Here is a 17,024-nt window from a genome sequence, read left to right as displayed (position 1 = left end):
CCATCCTCTAGTCACTGACAGCTTTAGCTAATTATAGCTACACTTTCTGCTACCTTTCAATTACCTTTGAAACTGATTCTAAGAAGGTTATGTCCAACACTACTATTTGTACTAAAATCCTAGCATCTCCTTGCAACACTCAGTCTAAAGTGTCTGGCATTGCTGTGAGTCTGGGATAACAGTCTAAATCCTGATCCTTACGCTGAAGCTTTCCAAATTAAGAGAAAAATATTTTTCTCACCTGTAGGTCTTCCTAAGCCTTAATGATACTTGTGAGGACTGCATGTTAGAAAAGGATCAAACTTGAATCTGAGATGAGCTAGGACACCTCTAGTCTTCATATCTGCTGAAACATGCCATTAAGAGGCAACCACTGTGGCAAAGCCTTTAGTCAGGAGAGAGGTTTAAAGGCAAGAAGAGATACCAGGGATGCTGGCAAGAGGTGTCACAAAGCTGTGCCAAAGAAGACAGAAAAAGCAACTTAGTGTGACCACAGAGGTGATCTTCGACATCCACCATTCTCAGTCTTCAGCCAATACCAGGTTGATGACAACACATGACAAAATTCCTGGGGATGAAAAACTGTAGCAATTACCAGCAAAAAATGCACACTCCACCATGACACATGTGCCATTTATATCTACCAGTCTTCTCAGTAACTGTGCCAGTATTGAAACACAGAGGCAAAGCTAAATATTCTTTATACTTTTCCTATTCTTCTTCACCTGACATGATTAAAAATTGAGAGTATAATAGTTCCATACCTATGTAGCTGTCCACCATTGCAGGAAGATTAATTTTCTGGAGAAACACATGAGTGTTACAGAAATGGTGAGAACTATACTATAATTCTCAGGTCTACTCCTGTTGTTGATGATTAGGACCACTGTAACAGACCAAAAGCAGGGAAGTCTCAATTCTAATGTGCTGCAAAATCTGCAGAAGACTTCAGTCAGTTCACTTTATGGTTTACCTCTTTTGCTGAGCTTGGACACAAAGAATTAGGCTGCCAAGGCAATCACTCATACTAATTAACCCCAAACGCACAAAGCAAAATGACACTTCTTCCACCAGGCACTGCTGAAGCACAGATTCAGACATGTCTTCGTACCAAGCTCTTGCTGCCGTACCAGGCCTCTTCAGCTTGGGGGCTAGACCCATGGAATCACACGGGCTTTTGCAAATCAGTACGGCATATTGTCTTTTTTATTTTGTTCTAAATAAATACACTCCCTTGTTGCTGAAAAAGAGCATTTTGAAACATTTATATTGATAATTCTGAATTAAAAGTTCTTAAAAAGAGATATTAAGGACTATTTAAACAGTGATGCTTCTTCTTGAACTTAGTAGGGGATGAGGTTGCTCACAACTTTGCATGTTTCCTCTTATACAGAAACAGAAGTGTGCTCGCTAAAATGGTTGTTAAACTTCATTGTGCCTTACAGAGTTTTAGAATAGTTTTCACAGAGGGGGATTGAGGGGAAGACTTTAGGGGTTTGGCTAGAAAATTCTATTTCAGAACAATGCTAATCAAGCTACTAATGACTATCTCATGAATAAGCATGGCCAGCATTGTTCTTTGCAAAATATGTACCAGCATTGTTCAGAGACACTAAACAAGGATTCTTTTGGCTGCAATTCACAGCGCAACATGTCATCATAATATCATTCTGAGGAAGAATGCCTTATGCTTATGATATCCACCTGAACATTATTGGTACCTCCTCACTGGAAACTGAGACATTGACAATTCCACTTTTTGCCAGCCTTTCCTCCTTCAAAGCAAATATAGTGCACTACAAGAATAACTGTTTGATTCCAGCTAAATGAGCAACAGGTCAGCTCTAAGTATAATAACTATAAGCTCTAAGCATAATAATATAATAAGACATTTCGAAACATCCAAAAGATTGTATTTCATGATTAAGCTGCCTTAAATGCTATTTAAACAAACTTATCCACCACTAATACCAATGTTGACATTGCCCTGGATTTATGATGCATTTTCAAAGGTCGTTAATATTGTCATCATCAAATATTCAGCATTTCTTCTCTGAAAGAAGAGGATTTTTGTTTTCCTATATTTGATCTGATAGTATCAAAGAGAAACATTTCAAATTTTTTTTCTGCAAGCACTTTTGACTCAGTTCTAATTCAAGACAAAAATAAGCTACATATACTCTGAAACCTCAAACATCCCATCAGGCAGGGGCTCAGTTTTCTAAGCAATCTTTATCTTCTGTAAAGACAAACCATTTTGAATCTTTCTGGCAAGTTTTCTAAATGCAAGCTAGCTTGTGTTACCAGGACACTTAGTGTCATAGAAGAAGAATGCCAAATACAAAACACTCAGGCAATATTCCATGTGTGCCTTATTCTTCCCTTCAAGATATGACAAATGCTTCTGCTCTCCACCCTACTGACATCAAAGCTTCCTTCAGCCCACCATTATCAAAGCTGAGCACCAAAGTAGTTGCTGGGTTTCCCTTATTTGCTCCATCTACAAAGGAAAGAAACATTATTTCTTCTACAGAGAGCCCATCTTAATGACCCTAATGAACGCCAGCTAAGACACCTGGAAGTATCCCAGCAATGCTGGAGACAAAAGCACAGAAGGCCTGGAGTAGGTTGCAATGGTTGTTGTTGTGGCAGGTCTAAGTTCAGATGGTTCCCATTGCCTTACACCACAGTGATCCTGAACACAGACCTCTTTATGAAGAACATATGATTTGTTTTCACACCAGTTCTCACGCCTTAACCTAATCTCTCCTCTAAAATGGGTGTATCCATCTGGAGTGTTCCTATAGGTCACAAGGTAACAAGGTGAACATTTCCATTTTAACATGGAAATTCTACAAACCAAATCACTGGGTTGGAGTTCTCACTGAGTCAGAGCACCCCAGACCTGGCATAACTATTCTCAATACCATGGGTGGTGGCATACACATCTACCCTTATTCAGATCTCTACCTTGTTTAAAACAAATAATCTTACTACAATTTGATAGAAGTGGCAATAACGTCTACAGAAGACTGGATGAATTTACTTAAAAATTATTCTAAAATGTATTAACATGAGATGCACACAAAGGTCATTAAATCTGAATAGGATATCTTAAAAAGACTCAAATAACTGATAAAAAAAAATTGTGTTGAAAAATGCCCACCTGACCACAGACCTTTGGCTCACTCAACAGCTACATAAAAAAGGTATTACAGGACTTGCAGACTCTTGCAAAAATTCTACTTTGGGAGGAAAACACCTCAGCCTGGTACAAGTTTAGAAAAATAACTAGGCCAGTACAAAAGGATATTTACTGTATTATATTTCCCTTTTAAATGTGGGCCTTGTTTCTTTTATTAAAATAACAGTATGTATGTGCTTTATCTAGATTAAGTTATCATTTCATCAACAAACAAGTGCTGCACATCTCATCTGGCCAACTTTGGAAAAAGCCCAAATAAAAGAAAATAACAGCTGAAAAGAAACACCTCAGATTTATTATTTTAATTTTCTGAAGTACATCTTTTATGCCACTCACATGCTTTGCCTATGACACCCATTTAACAGCTGGGGTGGCTACAGGAATTTCTGAATCTGAATCACACTTGTCTTTATCTGCTTGGCGGTCTCACAGACAAACCAGGGGTTGACAAATCAAGTGTATCACGGGGGTCAAATAAGCAAGCATATTTACATCTGAAACTGCTATTGTGGCTTTCAGAACAGCAGGTAAGTCTGGTTTTGATAGTTCATAGCACAGAAGTGTATCTGTGTTATGAGAAGCTCTTGTTCATGAAGAGGTACTCAGCCTTTGATAACACTAAGCTTGCTTTCTTGGGAAAGGTGACACAAGGCAAGAGAACAGGAGAGTACAGGGCTACTACTGCTAAAGCAAAAAGGTAATGCAAAACCTGGAGTTCTAATCTCACATGCATAAGTTGATGTCTAAGGGGTGTGATATACATCCTACTGTTTTCAACATCAACTGGAATTTTCTTTATTCAGAAGGTTCTTGCTCAATTACATTAATATAGCCCCACATGCTATTAACAGAGAGGATGACAATTATGTCAGAGGATCTCCAGTACACCACTTAATAACTGTGGTGTGAGAGAGACACTAACAAAAGAGTCAAGCCTTGTGTTCAAACCAGCCCACCACAGGAAAGCTTGTGCATAATAGCCAGTGTAAAAATATATTCTGAGAAGAAAAAAAAAAGTCATGTTTTATGTAGTGATCAAAAACTCCTTCTTCTCCTTTGCCATGTGAAAGTGATTGTTAGAAGAGCCTCTTTGTTCAGGCCAAGGAGGCTGGCGTAAGGAAAGGAAGGTGCCTGGTTCCTCAACATGGGATCCCATTAATATTACTGATAGGCTATTCTTTAAAGATATCCATCTGTTCCTCATTTGGCATATTCAGAATAGTAGTTGGTTACATTTTTACAAGAATCTGTGAGATCCAAGAAAAGCAAAACCTCATGTAATGAAAGAAAAATAGAAAATACTTATTAAACAATCCTATCAATGCTGTACAATTTAAACGTCCATCTCTAAAATGGCTTCAGTCTGTTCCATTCACAGCTGTCAAATTTCTTTGCCACAGGGGGAAGGGGACACAAGGCTACTTACTTCCCTACAGTTTTGCAAAATATGCATAGAGGTAACATCTCCTAAGTACATAATCAATCTTCTCTTCTTGTCAGTCACTGTGAAATGCTGCCCTTCCCAGCTGCATTACAAACAGGTTTCTTCACTCAAAATCTCAATCTGCCCTGCAAGAATTTAAACTGAAGGCAGGATCTGGGGTTGGATGAAGTCAGGTTAGAACCAGTGTACAACAGTAGGTATCTTGGTTTGGATAACAACAGAGCTGAGTGGGGAAGTTTAGAAGGTGTGCTGCCAAAGGTGGGGGGGAAAGAGTGTCCCAGCATAAAGACTAGGTCTTTCTTCAAATGTCATGTATGTGGTTTCCTAATAACAGAAAGGGCTTGTATTCAGCTTGTGCTACATATATAAGATTTTTCAAATATCTGAAACAGTCAAGAGCATAATTTCATAGTGAATGTAGCCAATATAAAGTTATTTGAAGTCAAATGCTTCTGGTAATAAAGAATCCAGCCTAACTATTCATAGTATTTATCAGCACTGCCCCTTCTTCTGGCTGGTACTTGAATCACACTGCAAAATGTCATATGCCTTCTAGACTTATAAAGTCATTTAATTGTATTCTAAAATACAACTAAATGATCCTTAAGGCCCCTTCCAACCCAAGCCATTCTATGATTGTAGGATACTACAATTTGCAAGATGCATGTTATCTATCAACAACAATCATACATAAGTATTTATACAGTATTTAATATACTACTTGAGCAAGGCAGTGACAGGATGAGGTTGCAACAACCAAACCTAATTCTGAACCAACAGTGAGAATTCACAGTTGAGGTTTTGAACAGTGAGAGCTATGTAAGATCAGAATAAAAGTTAGGTACTAAGACTAGGCTTATGAGAGGTTATTTGATATTCAGAGGCAATATTATTTTCAACAAGGTTTCTATGACTTCTATCACTTGTTTTATGTAGCTCTAGGTTCAGGACATGCCAGGAGTCAGCTGCATCAGGCCAAATAGATAATGCAGTTAAATGCCATTACCCTTAGCCTCCAAATAATTGCCTTTTTAAAATTTCCATACAACTGTGTACAAGAAGCATTCTTCTTTTTAGAGAGAAGTACTTATTCCATAGGCATGAAGAGAGAGAGCAAAACTGGTGTCAAAGAAAAGCTGCTGAAATTTTCTTGAGTCTGCAGATACAAAATCACACATCAGCAAAATCAAATGATTGTCAAGATTCAGAAAAAAGAATTGCCATTGAACAAAATTTTAGCAGAAGAACCGCAAACTGATATGCTTCCTTTTCAGTTTCAAAATGAAAGTGCAGTTAATCACTTTCATGGTGCATGACAGGAGCAGGAAAACAAAATCTCCTGTGCCTTCAAACACAAGTGGCTTGTGCCTGACAGAAAGAGGAGCACAGCCCTGCCTCCCATGAAAACTCCAAGTGCAAAGGGCAGCAAGCACCACACACCCCTGTTGGTCTGTACTCCATTGCCAAAATCTCTCCATTGATCTTCTACAATGCCTGGTGCTCAGTCAGCCCAAAAATAACACTGGTGTTATGCTTCAAATTTGGGATATGAAACAATGCAAAATGAACTGGTTAGCAAAAGAGTGCTACTGATTAGCACAGACAGCAAGGGCTGAAATGCAGAATGCTCTGTGACAATGGAGGCCAGTATAGGAGCAGGGTGTTTAATCTTGTAATGTATTAGGCTAATGGGATATTCCACTAGCTGCTCTTTGTTCTTTGCCAGTTTGCAATATGGCTGGAAGGAAGTCTTGGCACAGAAAACAGAAAAGAGCTCTGGTTTCCAAGGCTGGAAGGCTCATGGAGTAGATCTTTCAGAACTATTGGAAAAGGATGCATCGTGAGGCATCATTCCTCTCTGGGACTAAAGAGAAGTGCTGATGGTTTGCAGAGACCACTGTTAATTCCTCCAGCTCAGAAGAGTTCTCATAATAAGAAATATATCCTCCTCGGGATATACAGACACACTTCAGTGGAGACAATGTATTTCCTTTCATCTGTCTAGCAATGAAGACATCTTGATCCCAGAGGCAATGTTAATCAGACTCCAAAAGGACCTCAGTCTACTTGTTATAATTTCAAAACTTTGCTTGAAAGAAAAGAAATTAAAAGAGAAAGTAAAGAGAAACCTGAGAATGCAAATCTATCTACAAGGGCATCCTTGACACCCCAGGAGCTTCAGAATGGGCTGTGCTGGGACTTGCTGTGACTGAGTAATGCACCAGAAACCCCACAGATGACAGGAATTCCTACACACTGCCTTCACCATTTTTGATGGAAAGCTTGTGATATAGCTTACTAGCTAAACTTCATATCTGCTTTAGTTATTCTTAGCTCTTTCTCATCTAAGACTCAAACAACAGAATGGAGATATTTCTCAAGCCTGAAAAGCTATAAACCTGTACTTAAATGGGCAGTCTTCAAAACCTGCTTTCATCAGAAGTGTGATTCATCCCTGAGAACACAGGACAGCACATCTTCCTTGAGGAGTCACGAGTCACAGAATAAGCTGGGTTAGAAGGGACCCACAAAGGATCATCAAATCCAACTCTTAGCCCTAGACAGGACCACTCCCAAGAGGCAGCATGTGCCTGAGAGTATTCTGCAAATGCTTCTTGAAATCTGTCAGGCCTGGTACAGTAACTATTCCCTGGGGAGCCTGTTAAAGAAATTAATTTCTAGCACACATATCATTTCTATCTTCTTGTTTACAAATTGTGAACCAGAAATTGGCATGAAACACCATATATGTGGAACTTAGGAACACAAACCAGAGAACTATTCCGATCTCAAGTAGATGTAGAGAAAGAAGAATCTCAATATCGGACAACTCTCGCTGTTGTCTTATTGCACCAGTGAATAAAGATAGTTGCCCAAAATCTTTGTTTCATTATATTGCATCAGTAAAGGAACCAAGGCAATTATACCTTAGACTTCTCTAAAGTATTGAGAGCCTGGGTTTAGAGCTGGGAGTGAACACAGGGTTTTCATAAGAAGAGACAGTCACAACTGACAATTCATCAAAACTGAAATTATTCCCAGAAGAACTTCCTGTCCTAAAAAAAAAAAAAAAAAAAAAAAAAAAAAAAAAAAATCCCAGGATTTGAAATTCTAGAAATATGCTATTTCAACATTTTTAAAACAAAACTCTTGGGTTTGTGGTTGAAAGCATCTTCTCCTGTTGAAACTTAATTTAGTTTCTATTAAAAGGTTAAAAAAAGAAAAAAGGGGTCACCATTAAAATGAAATACGTTTGTTTGTTTCTTAAGTCACTCATATATTCACTGAGTCCCATGCCAGGCCTAAAATTTCAAAATCAACAGAATACTTGTGAGACAGGAAAACTGTTCTGTGTATCCACACACCAAAGGGAACACTAGCAGTTCAAGCTCTTCCCAGTTTCCTTGCCATGCAGCTCAAAAATTACTTTTGAGAATCCCCCGGATAAATGGAAACATAGTCTAGTTCAGAATCTTTTAAATGTTTAGAGACTTTTTAAATTTATTTTATATTGTTATACTTTTTGGTAGAAAACTACACAGCTAGTCCTTAGGGGACTAAAATGGATGAGTTACTTCAACCAAAACAACCCCAAATTGTTCTTTTAGATTAATGGAGTCAAAGCATTAAATATACACACCTATATTTTACCATGGCCATTTCATGGAAAACAGATTAGCGACTGTTGATGCTTGAACCATTATGGCAAACTAGGTTGTGGGGTTTGTTTAAAGGATGATGTATTTGAAAAACTTAAGATCAGTTAGAGGTCTCTCTTCTTTTTCAGCATCCATATTTTCCAATCATCTCAGAAAAGCACAAAACACAGTAACAAGAGAAAGCTGAACTTATTTAAATCAGTTCAGGTTATAAGTTTATGAAATTTAAGACCAGAAAAGACTGCTTGATAAAGGAATCTGAGTGCTTCTATATGACAAACTATCATATTTCCTCTGTGTTCTTTCATATTGTCTGAGTGACACAGTGTCTTTGGCTGAAGCAAGCCTTGATGACAGCCCTCCACCTGAGAGATAGCTGAGATATTTATTTAGGCACAACATACTTAATATAGAAGAAGATGGCCACTAAGGGAGTTTAGACACAGACACAAAGGTAACTAGCCACTGACTACAATCTAAAACCTAAAAGACTCCCTCTGGAACTATGCGTATCCATTTTGGATACAAAATCATCAGCTTTCCCTGAAATGGTTGAAGAGCTATACCACCATGTTTTTCTCAGCTCTTCTAGGATTATCTAGGACATCCCACTATGCAGCCCTAGCTGTGCTGCCAAACCCACTCGGCACTGAAGAACTATTTCTTCTCATGTCCAGATGTTCAGTCAGGCACATCTTTACCAAACTTTCAGCTGCCCCACTGAATTTAGGTTTCTGCAGTGCCTGATGCCCCAAAAGTCTGGGAATCTGGAGGGGGCAAAAACAACTGTTCTCAACTCAGGACTGCTGTAGGGAAAAAATCTTCTTTTAAACAGTGTGCTAGATTATCCTACAAGGAGAAGAAAATTAAAGCTTAGGTTTAAAAAATCAGGTACAATAATGAGAAGTGTCCTCAGATTTTCATCATATGATGTCTTTTATTTCACTGAGTGAGTCTAGTTTATTGATTTTATTGACTGCAATAGATCAGGTCAAGAAGCAGCAGCCTGCATGCTTACTTGTTTATACACTCTTTCATGAACTAAAGCAATTTCTGCTCTTTGGAGAAGAGGAGGGGGTCTCTTTAGTCCTCAAAACCAAATTTCCAATATTGTCAAATAGTGCTAGTAATATGAGTTGTTGTGGCAGAAACATGTAGAAACGTTACAGTCTGTAATTTTTTTTCATACTTGGGCATAATCAACCCTGAATCAGGAGATGCATTCAGATTACTGCTCTGGTTATCACTGTTTCTACGAGTTCTTTGTAAGGTATTTGTGAAATTATATTATGGCTTTTAAAGCTAGGAAGGACCACATAGGATATTTCATGTAGCACAACAATATAATTTCACCCAGCTGTGTGTGCATTTTTTGCTAAGGCATAAAATCCCCTCTCAGTTTCAGACTTCAAGAAAAGGTAAGTTCCCTCCTCCTGTTCCTAACTTGCTCCAGTGGCTGATAACTTAATTGTCAGCAACTGAGGAGTAACACTAATCAAGGTGAAAAACAAGAAATACTGGGAATAGCACTACCTATTTAAACATTGATATTTAAGATAATCCTTTTTGCCAGGTATGTTCATTGTAAAAACAACAAGGCTTTAAGATTTTATTTTTTTTAAAAGCAAATTTTTGCATTTGTTTCTCATTCATTCATCTTTCTAGAAGCTTACAAAATTTGGACGGAACTCCATGTTCTGTTTTCCATCTCCACAGACCACAATGCTTTCAAACAAAGATTGGTACTTTCTTCTGTAGCTTTCTGTGATTTTTACGCAGCTTTTTTTCAGGAGAGAATGGAAGCCACCTTCTCACAGGGAAATTATTCCCATACGGATTCATAGATGAAAGTTCATGAGAACTGCATATGTACAAAAAAGGAATAAGAAATGTGAATACTCTTTGGGATGCCACAGAGCACATTTCCAGATAAAATAATAGTCTGCATTTTTGCAGATCTTTCCATCTTCAAAGTATTGGGCATGCAATCATCAGATATTAAATATCGTAAGTGTTATTTGACTAAGGTTCAGCTTCTGACCATCACTGTCAGATTCAGCTGCTGCAAGTCCAGGGGTGACAAAAACCCTTGTGCATGACTGACAGACTGTAGTGCACCCAACTTTGACTCATACATTGCCAGCAGCATTCTTGGAAATCTCACTCCCTGAAAGAGGGGTAGGATATGGAAAGACTGAGTGGCACAAAGGCTGACTGCTACTATATATTAAGACCAGGTGGTCTTGATGGGTGGCCTACAACTCCCTTATCTGCCCTCCCTCTGCAAATCTGTACTTACTTTGAAGCTTTACGCTTACAAGTCCTGAGTCCTTTATTAGAAGCTGAGGCTCAGCAGCATAGAGGATTAGCCTTTACTGTCTCACTCATGGCCAGGCCTGTCTGAAGGCCCTTTTCTTCTGTAAGAAGTGGTTAATGACAGAAGAATTCCTGTGGAGGATAACTCCCAGAATATACCCGTTCATGGTGATGAACCATGGTGCAGCGACTCCTGAGCAAGCCTGACGACAGAGATAGTCCTGAAGCACATGCAGAGAAGCTGCTAAGGTCCCAAAAGGGACTCAGGTATGTTCATATGACCCTGTGCCCAAGCAGTCAGCCCTTGCTCCAGTACCTTGATACAGCTCTAGCAACTCAGTGCCCATCTCACCATGCCTACAGCAACCCACGGCCAGGAACTGCCCACTGCAGGGGATTGTTACAGCAATCAGCACTTCAGAAATGAATGCACAATAAAGACATAAAGAAAGCAAGAATGTACTCTAAAATTTCATGTTTAGCATCTGTTACACTGGCTGAGAGGGAAGCCTAAGTTTGACTGATTTGATCAAACTAAGCAATTCAAGCGTCTTCTCCCTAACTTCAGGCCAAAGAAAATTGTAGCAGTGCAGGAGCAGATGATAAATCAAAAGAAGAAAAATAGAAATTAAAGCTCAGTTCTGGCCTTTCATCTTTATTACCCTTCTTTATGTGCATATGGGAGGTGTTCACTTCTTTCCAAGTCTGTATGATATTCCCTTGTGCTTCAGGAGCTGTAGAGCTGTAGTTGTCTATAAAAAGGCAACCTAACAGTTTCCTGTGACTGAGAGTTGAATGTGTTATTTGTTACCAGCTGGTTCATGGATAGCTTGAGCCCATGTCTTGGCTTTAAGTGATCAAACTGACTTTAAACCACCCGCTCATGGGGTGCATTCATGTACAGAGAGAATTCTGTTGCAATATTTTATTTCTGATGCCATATGACTTTTTGTCCTAAACCAATATTAAAACCAGAATCTATAATACGCCAAACTGCAGACTGCATTTTTTGGAAAGCTGATACCAAATGTAACAGTAAATGAACCCTTCTGGAAGGTTAAATTTGCTTTCATATAAAACATTTTCTACCAGGAAATGGAAGTAGAATGTTGAACTAAGCATTTAACTTGAAAGAAATGTGCACAGACTCCAATGGTTGCATTATACTTTAAAATAAAAAAAGCAAAGGGTTTTTATGAGCCTACATAGTTCTAGCTTCATAAAAAGGGTATTATGGTGACAAGGCAAAATGAATCCCGGTATTTTGGATGCTTCTTTTAATCTTCTAAAATCTCTCTCCCTGTTCATTAAATATTTTAGGGTGAGCTTTCCCAATATGGTAAAATTCATCAAACAGTTCTGCTCCTTTCTTATATCCTTTCTTATCCCTTAAATCCTTTCTTCCCTGACATGCAGGCCCATTCCTTCCCTTCCACTTTCTGATTTTCACATGGCTCCTCAATGAATGTAATTGGATTATTAAACAGAAAGCTGTCCATGTTTTTATTTTGCTGGATTGGTTTCCTACCAGCTGGCAAGGTGAACCAGCTCTAGGGGTGATACAGAAATCAGAGCTGGTGCAAAAGCAATGGTTGAGAACAGCACTCAAGATTTACTTGCAACACCTCAAACCCTTAAAACACCTATTCTAAATAATATGATTGCCTCTTAAAAATACACTTCCTGTTTGAGATGGTGGACCTGTTTCAGTAGATTCTGCAAAAAACTAATGGATTTAAGTAATCATACCACATTTGCCATTTACAGAGGAAACAAAGCTCAATGGCAAATATGCACCATGGAGTGGTTGCTCATTCTCAGGAGCAAACATTCCTGCATTAGGGCAGTGACCTTCTGACACACTCTTATAGAAAGCAAACAAAAAGTGTCTGTTTCCTGGGTACAATCTTCTGCTTTGGAAGGAAATAAAAAACAACTTTATACAGTTTCCTTGAACTTTGATTTTGATTCTGTGACCATTCAGGAAGGGAAGAAGCCATCTAAATGAGCTTGACACACCAAGGTACTGCTGATTTGCCAGATTCCAGTGTCCTCAAGTGTGACACAATGCTATTTTTCAGTGTGCTTTATTTAAAATCAGAAGTGATTTAATCTGGCTCTCTGCCATACCACTTGCTGGCATGTTGACACCATGTAAATAATGCATAGCTCTGTGACCACACTACTTTCATGCCACATGCTGGGAGAAACAGATAATGCCTGCTATTATTATTAGCCACATCTTAAATACCTTGGATTTTTTTTAATTAACATCGAAATTTCTTCAAATATTTGTAGTCTCCAGCCCCATACTTCTTCATTACTGTTCAAAAGGTACCTGTGTATCCACTGTGATTAGAAATAGAGATTGCTGATTTATATCTCACATCCTTTAAAAGTCACCCTTCTAAGATTGTTTATAAATAACTGAGCATGTTAGCTGACACAAGAACACTGGCAAGACTTTTCTCTATTGACTGAAGAGGCCACCATTTTGGAAGAAATCTCAAAATATAACAAAAACCTAGTTCTAGACTTCAAAATTCAAAATAATTGGTATCAGAAATTGCTCCCTGCAATCAGTGCACAGTCTACTTCTATTTTTCAATCATTTCAAAAGGTAAACCGACCAATGCCATCACGTCATGCTCATCAAACCAAAGAGAAATTGTGGTTTTCACTGGGGAACACTTGTAAAGCAAAAAGAGCGTGTTGAATATGCTACCTACTTCTTACATGAGAGTCTTTTATCATCTAAATATCATGCAGCCTGGGTCCTATTGAGGGCAGACAGCAATATATGCTGCTCTTCTCAGGACATTTAACAAGATTAGAAGTTAACATCTGTATCACTGTACCCAGCTACTGTTCCACACACTTCAATCCTCTGACTACCAAACAGAGAAGGGCCTGATTGTATTTTTACCTTTTTGCAGTTTACCATAATGGAAAAATTGCTTTTCTTCATATCCCTGAGCCTATGTTGTCAGAGCAGGACTGTGATGTGTGTTCTTCCTGTGAAGACACACAGGAGTAACTATTGAGTCAGGAGAGACAACAGAATACCACAATGAAAAACAGAAATCTAGAAGTTGGGTGGTTACAAGAAGAAGGTTAGAAGTTGGGGTGGCTGTGTTACTGTGGAGAACTCACCTCAGTCTTCAGTCTTTGGCCATCACTAGTGAAATGCACCTATAGGGATATGCATTTGCCTACTGACTTTAGATTCCCAAGGCCTGAAATAAAAGAATATCTGGCTCAAAACCACTGAACTGTGCAACTGGATCATAATTTCTCAGGGCAAAACAGATGTATGCATCAAAATGCCTTGCCCAAATAAATTCCTTCAGAAACTTTGGAACATAGCAAACATAAATGAGAAAAGGAAGCGTTCTTTTCTTTTTCTGCTCCTGTGAGACAGTCAGGGCACACAGAAATTTGGTTTCTTTCTGTTCGAGGATGAATTCATTGGACAACATTCTGTGCTTGTCCACATTGTTCAAAAGAATCAGTATTTTGAGAGTCCCAAACCAAGACCAATTCTTTCTGTTTTCTCCGCTAAGAAGACCAGGAATCTTGTGGTCTCTTTTCAAAGGAAAGTCTTTGTCCAGAATCTTGCCTGAGAGATTTATTTTCACTATGTTATTTAGAACAGAAAAGAACACTAGAATGACTTCCTAATTTCTTTTGCAAATCTGTTCTTAATCTACTTTACTCCAAGCATTTTACAGTTTCTTACATGATGTTCTACTCTGAAGTCCTGTAATTATACACACAGTGGTCAAACTTTCTCTTGACCAGAAAAGACTGGCAGTAATTCCAGTAAATTGAAAGGAAAAGTTTGGGGGAAAGAGTAGGATGGTTGAGAAGATAAGTTAGTGCTTAAGATGTGATTTCAGTTCTAACAGCTTCTCTGGGTAATGGAGTTGCCCCTCACAGAGAAGTGACAAAGCCTGTCTTGTGGAAGTTTTCTACAGTTTTTGTTTTGCCTGGGGTTTGGATTTCACAAGGCTAACTAGATTGCCCTTGTCTCAGAAACCCCGGGGGTGAAGCCAGATGGTGTCTGTGTGCAAACTGCAAAGTTTGAAAATGGGGAAAGAGTAATGGCTGAAAACCAGAGAATAAAAACCACTGAACTAGATGAGTGGGTAAAGTACAACAAGTTAACAAGAAGTTACGAAGTGGCATGACAAGGTAATGAAGTGTGCTTTCACAGCCAAAAATGTAAGTATTTTGATGGGAATGTCAAACGTATTTGGGCCTTTTTTCTAAAGTCCATTCAAAGCTTCCTTCAGCAAGGTATTCTCTTTTCCTCATCAGTGAAATCTTGTGACAATTCTGTTTCCTACAGAAAATTCCTCTTAATACATGCTGCTAGATATATACCTCTGTATGCAAGAATAAATTATTCCAAACAAGTCCAGTACTAGAAAAGTAGCAAGTAAAAATAGCACAACTTGCACATTCTTACTAAGAGCTAGCTCAGCAGTCAGCAGCACTGCCTGAACAGTCAACTATGAAAGCTCTTGTTTTGTGATAGCCTGATTTGACTATTTCCTCTACCAAAATGTCCTATTTCAGTGACTTAAAATTTACAGGTCAGTCTCACATTTTGAGCAGCTGAAAGTGCATGCACACTGAAGGAGCAGATTCTAGGTTAATGTAAGATACTGAGAGCAGCAATGAGTCTCTTGGGAGGAAATGGTGCACGCTTCCTGTGATCGTGGTTTCCCAAGAGTGGAGGGGGAAGGAACACAGCAAATAGAGACTCTGACACATATAAAGGGAAGTTTTCTGATGGTGAGTGTTCCTAGGGTTTTATCTGAATTCCATCTTTACAAACTCAAGCACATGCAGTTTCACAGAAACATTCAAAAGGGAAGAGAGGGGAGACCATCAGCACATGCATGAGCTGCTTTCTGGGTTGGTTGAGAAGGGTGCGCTGGGTGCCAGGCAGGCTGGGAGGACAGCAGTGAGAGCTGTGGCACACAGCTGGGGATGCCATCACAGCTGTGGAAAGAAGCTGAGTGGAAGAGCAGAAAATGCACACATGTACCTGAGCTAAACCAGAGCCCAGGTCAATTCATTTCCTTGCTTCTAAATTGTGTCATTTGTAGAGAAGTTTCGAGTGACACACAAAAATAGCATTCTTTTAATACACATTAATGATTATTATCCTATCCATAGAGCATTTTGAAGATTTTCTGTGATAAGCAGTGCTAAATTTTTAAAATTTTCTGCTTTCAATATTTTAGTTCACTTCTAAAAAACATGCACAATTCCACACAGTTGTAATCTCTGTTTGATTGTTTACAGTTCTAGTGTTATACCCTTACTTATCTGTTCTCTTTGGCTAATGTGGCTTGATGATTTCACTCTGTGATTTCGCTTTTCAGTCGTATACATCAGATAGCAGATATTCATACTTCCCTTCCCCACATCATGTGACACATTTTCATAATGCAGTGATAACATGGCAGACTTGCTTTTGAGAACTAGCCTTGATCAACTCTACAGCATATCTTAGAAATTAGCACTAATTTTTACAGTATAAATTAGGGAATGCAAGGTATTTATGGCTTGAAAATATTGAACTCTGCATTACATCTGTAGAAACTCAGTAAGCAGCCTGAAGATTCATTTGTTATTTAAATCTAATTCTATTTCTGAAACAGCCTCTTTAAAACTGTATCTGCTTCATCTCTGTGCCAGGCTAGTGTCTCTGATATGACTAATGCTTTGGAAGATATTGCCCTGAAAGGAGACTACGCTTGCAGCAGAGCACTTGAAAGCCAGCGAAGCACCATCCATCTTCTCCTTTATGGCATGTGCTGGGATAAACAATGGGGAAATCAGACACTTACTCACTTACTCAGGCTGCATGGAAAAGTGGTGAACCAGAGTTCCATGGAAAACTTGCTGAGGGTGCTAGGTTACAGTTTTGAAGGTGTTCAGTCTTCCAGATAAATGTATACTTAGCCCTCTGTAAAGAGCTTAGCTATTTAAACTCCGCTTACTTCAGCTCAAGGTGATTGCTTTCAAACATTTCAAAATTGCAAGAGGCAACTACTTGAATGTTAAAATATGCTTAAAAATCTGAAGCCCAGCTTTTGATGAGCAGTAGTCTTATCCTGCCAGCTCAGCTCAGTCTTGAACTCTCCACTATATGAGTGTTGCCTGCCTTCCCACTAGAAGTAGATCATTGCCACCCATCTGAACTCAGAAGTAGTGAATGGGAAATATCCCTCTTGGCCTGTATTTGAAGTTGTGACATAGAGGTAAAAAGCTAATCATGCCTTTATACCCTCATTATCCTAACCCTCCAGCCTTACCAGCCTTCATACATCTAATTAAGCCTGCAAAAAATAAATACCTTACTGACAGTTTTTCCTCAGGCTTG

At 38.8% G+C, this 17,024-nt stretch overlaps 1 long non-coding RNA gene across 1 annotated transcript in view; it reads right to left on the bottom strand.

Moving 5' to 3' along the window:
• Positions 1 to 17,024, bottom strand: part of LOC136358476 (uncharacterized) — a 155,681-nt gene that overhangs the window by 133,532 nt on the left and 5,125 nt on the right. The window contains exon 2 of the long non-coding RNA XR_010743113.1: positions 13,551 to 13,639. This is a non-coding gene — a long non-coding RNA (uncharacterized lncRNA). The remainder of the gene's footprint in view (positions 1 to 13,550; positions 13,640 to 17,024) is intronic.

This window comes from Sylvia atricapilla, chromosome 3, assembly GCF_009819655.1.
Source record: "Sylvia atricapilla isolate bSylAtr1 chromosome 3, bSylAtr1.pri, whole genome shotgun sequence".
Classification (NCBI taxonomy): Eukaryota; Metazoa; Chordata; class Aves; order Passeriformes; family Sylviidae; genus Sylvia; species Sylvia atricapilla.
This window is presented reverse-complemented; position numbering and strand designations above follow the sequence as displayed.